Raw genomic sequence first — 5,000 nt, 5'->3', positions numbered from 1 at the left:
CCCAACAGCTGGACAAAGGACGTACCTGGGTGTTGGTGGGTTGGTTATTGTGCTAGTCTTGAGTCCTCTTACTCCTCTGCCCTTTTTTGGAAGATCAGGGTTGAAAGGGTTAACTGGCGACGTAGCAATTTTGTAATCGAAGTAAGACGGTTTCGTTTTCCTTCTTTTCTATTTTTTTTCTCGGTGTATCAGGGTTTATTTTCTGTGTCGCTCTTTATCTCTCTTTGTCTCTGTCTCTCTCTATTTATTTATTTCTCTTTGTCTCTGTTTCTCTCTCTTTCTCTCTATTTCTATTTATTTATGTCTCTTTGTTTCTCTCTATATATTTCTATTTATTTATCTCTCTATGTCTCTGTTTCTCTCTCTCTCTATTTCTATTTATTCATTTCTCTTTGTTTCTCTCTCTCTCTCTATTTATTTATTTCTCTTTGTCTCTGTTTCTCTCTCTCTCTCTCTATTTCTGTTGACTTATTTCTCTTTGTCTCTCTGTCTCTCTCTATTTCAATTTATTTATTTCTATCTTTCTCACAAACGCACACACTATATCACTATGTCACATGTTTCTCGCCGGGTGGATGATGCTAATTATAGACCCACGCCAAGCACGGTCAGGCTCCTGCTAGCCTGGGTCACCACCAGCCGTAGAGAAGGGCATGTGTGCTTTGACCCAGCCTCACTCCTTCACTCAGGGTCGACGGCTGCAGGACACTACATCAAGCACACTGCCGGGTGTCTCGTGTCGTGTTTACTTCTCCTTGTGTGTTAGACTCTTGAGAATAGAGAGTTGAGTCGGAATCAGGTATTAGTTCTGCCTATCAGTCTTGGTATAGGAGGTTATTACCTTTTCCACACACACATCGGCTGGCTGGCTCTCTCTCTCTCTCTCTCTCTCTCTTTCTCTCTCTCTCTCTCTCTCTCTCTCTCTCTCTCTCTCTCACACACACACACACACACGCACGCACACACTTCGTCTCTCTCTCTCTCTCTCTCACACACACACACACACACACACACACACACACACACACACACACACACACACACACACACACACACACACACACACACACACTTCGTCTCTTTCTCTCTAGGATATACAAATACTATACAAATGTTAGTTCTGGCTCATAGGACAATGTTTTTTTTTTTTTTTTTTTAACCAAAATTCCTGCACGATACTAAAAGCAGCGCCACAATGAATTGAAAAAAATACCAAACCTTTAAAAAAAACTCGAAATTCGCTCCCACGGACCAGCTGAACAAAACATCCCGCTTAGGACCTCTGGCAGAAAGCAAGATTAAGTGGAACGAAGGGAATTACGATAATCTTATCAAAGCCGTTTTTCTCTCATTTCAATCGTTCTTCTCTCACAGATACAAAGTACCAGTGTGTGTTTGTTTGTGTGTGTGTGTGTGTGTGTGTGTGTGTGTGTGTGTGTGTGTGTGTTTAGTGATAATTCATAACATTAATGATAAGAAGAACAATAAATATTATAATATAAAAAAGGGCCAGCAGCAGCGACATTAACAATAACAATATTAATAATTATCATTCTTATCCTATAATATCAAACCCTTTGTCTCAACGTCGAAAACCGAACAAATGAAGTTAATCAGTAAGATTTCCAACCGAATTGGGAACGCTAAAACCCTAACCTTATACAAGATGAGTATAAAGAAGCTGAATTCTTGTGGAGAGGAACTAGAGGTGTAAACACACGTTGACCTAACCTGACCTCTGGGAATGCCCTCTCTGAAGTTCGTGTTGGAAAGCTCGTAGAAGTGCTGGATGAAAGTATTGGTGCTAAATCGTGTTCATGTTGACAAATGTAGAAAAGGTACGAATGAGAATGAATATTGTCACAATACAAGAGATGTATTTGACCGGTTTCGATTGTACCTTCGTCAGAAATACATTCCCGTCAGAAATACATGCATTTTTGACGAAGATATAATCGAAACCGGTCAAATACATCTCTTGTATTGTGAAGATATTCATTCTAATTCATACCCTTTCAGTATTGGTGCTAATTCACAACAACACAAAGACATTAATACATCCAAATTCAGATATATTCAAACATTACTGAATATAAATCTTTCCAGTAATTCCAAGCTGGTGTTATTGGGTAAGGTTTGGAGGCAACAACGTTCTAGAAAGTGTATGGATGAATTCATATCTTCATAGGAAATATACGTGAATATATAATCACAACATGTAACACATATATATTGTGCTGTGAACGTACACATTATCGTTCTTACTATTTTCTTTATACAGTACTCTTTCAAAAGAATGGTATGTCTAGCTAAAATAAAATAAAAACCATAAAGAGAGAGAGAGAGAGAAAGAGAGAGAGAGAGAGAGAGAGAGAGAGAGAGAGAGAGAGAGAGAGAGAGAGAGAGAGAGAGAGAGAGAGAGAGAGAGAGAGAGAGAGAGAGAGGGGGGGGGGGAGAGAGAGAGAGAGAGACAGACAGAGAGACAGATAGACAGACAGACAGACAGAGACAGAGAGAGAAAATAATAAAGTAAGACAGAGATAGAATAAAATAAAAAAATAATCTTCAAATGAATCGATCACGTCTCAGTATTTACATGTGTCCTCTGTATCGTGATGGCAAAAAAATAAGACAATGTTTACAAACATCGCCAGACAAAACAAACACGGACAAATTATTCATCACAAAGGCTTAAAAAATATTTTATTACCCAATGACGTCCGTAGCTGATAAGATTTAGATAAGACAATTCTTGTCAAGTCATCAGTATTCAGTGTAATAAGTCACTCATTTTCAATAACTTCTTGTCTCTCTTTAACCTCTCCCCATTTCTTACCCTTTCCCTTCCTCTGTCTTTTATTTTATCTTATCTCATATCTATCTCAACTTTCCTCTCCTTCCCCTTTCTTCCTCACTATCCCCTACACCCCTCGAGCGTTATTATTACTATTATTTTCTCCTATAAACGCATCAATACTGGATATCACATCCCAAGGTTCAATATAAATGATCTTTCTATCATCACGATTAGCTTTACCATTATTGATCTCCAGAATACTGTTAATATTAGTAATAATTAAGTCACTGCCTCTTTCTCATGATTGTTATCGACGTCGTCACCATCATTGATTTTGCCGCTACTACAGCTATCATCATTATTAATCACCAGTGGCGTTGCTGGTAAAAGAAGTGCCGAGATATTGATTATCTATGATTGATCAGCTGATTAGCTTCCGGGATAAGACAGGGGTAACGTGTCGGCGGTTCTGATCCGAGAGGTCGGCGGTTCTGATCCGAGAGGTCGGAGGTTCTGATCCGAGAGGTCGGCGTTTCTGATCCGAGAGGTCGGCGGTTCTGGTCCGAGAGGTCGGCGGTTCTGGTCCGAGAAGTCGGCGGTTCTGGTCCGAGAGGTCGGCGGTTCTGGTCCGAGAGGTCGGCGGTTCTGGTCCGAGTTGTCGGCGGTTCTGGTCCGAGAGGTCGGCGGTTCTGGTCCGAGAGGTCGGCGGTTCTGGTCCGAGAGGTCGGCGGTTCTGGTCCGAGAGGTCGGCGGTTCTGGTCCGAGAGGTCGGCGGTTCTGATCCGAGAGGTCGGCGGTTCTGGTCCGAGAGGTCGGCGGTTCTGATCCGAGAGGTCGGCGGTTCTGATCCGAGAGGTCGGCGGTTCTGATCCGAGAGGTCGGCGGTTCTGATCCGAGAGGTCGGCGGTTCTGATCCGAGAGGTCGGCGGTTCTGATCCGAGAGGTCGGAGGTTCTGATCCGAGAGGTCGGCGGTTCTGATCCGAGAGGTCGGCGGTTCTGATCCGAGAGGTCGGCGGTTCTGATCCGAGAGGTCGGCGGTTCTGACCCGAGAGGTCGGCGGTTCTGATCCGAGAAGTCGGCGGTTCTGATCCGAGGTCGGCGGTTCTGATCCGAGAGGTCGGCGGTTCTGACCCGAGAGGTCGGCGGTTCTGATTCGAGAGGTTGGCGGTTCTGATCCGGGGTCGGCGGTTCGCAAATAGCGGAGGGTCAGGACTAAGCTCTGTCGCGTCACCATCAGCTGACACACGTTGGTCGAGTCGGCATTGGTTGGCACAGGCCGGGCTTTCCCTTTGGCCTGGGCGAGGCTCAGCTTCGCATATCGGACTTATTCTTATCCTTAGCTTCTTATTGATAAAAATAAGGATAATCATTATTATTTGATTACTATCCTTATTCTCAATGATATCACCACCGTACATATTATAATTATTATGTTATTATTATCATTATTATTATCATCACTATTATTTTCATCTTTATTTTCGGTAAACTTGGAATATAGCACTCGTTTCTTTCACAAGCGAAGCACAACTGCGATAACGGTCCCGATAGCTGGGGAGGGCATGATACATATCAGGGAAATTGGGCGGTAAATTCGAGAAATATCGGTAGTACACGTACCCGGGTTCTGTAGGGGGGGGGGGGGTTGCTGCCCCTGCACCCCCCCCACCCCGCCTAATCTACTAAATCTTCACCTCGTACGTTTTACGAGGATGATGCCCGGGCAAAGCAGGTATTTTGATACTTTTTCAGTAGATATAAAGGGCCTCTCCCCTATAAAACCTTCCAGGGTGCGGCTGCCACCCCCACCCACGGCTGGTCTACTAAATGTTCACCTCGTATGTTCCGGCAGGAGAGAGCCCAGAGCCAGGAACAGTTTTAACCACATCTTACCTTCAGCCTTAACCCCAGACGGGCCAGGCTGCGGGTCACTGGGATCGCCGGGGTCATCCAGGTCGTTATTGGCGGGAACTGCGACCAAGGTGTATATAAGTACTTATATAGACCTTGCCTGCGACCACCATCCGCCGTTCCTTATCGGACAGCGGAGGGTAGTTTCGCAGCCTCGACGAAGAACTGGTGGTGGACTACTGGAGTCTTTTCTGTAGTGACCCGGTGTCGTAAAGTGCGAGCATTGTACTCGACTGGAAGTACAGGCGGTTAAGACGTCGCGTGCCATGGATCTTCTTTACTTGTTGTTCG

Source organism: Penaeus vannamei, chromosome 8 (assembly GCF_042767895.1).
Source record: "Penaeus vannamei isolate JL-2024 chromosome 8, ASM4276789v1, whole genome shotgun sequence".
NCBI classification, from domain to species: domain Eukaryota; kingdom Metazoa; phylum Arthropoda; class Malacostraca; order Decapoda; family Penaeidae; genus Penaeus; species Penaeus vannamei.
Note: the sequence above shows the minus strand (reverse complement) of the source record.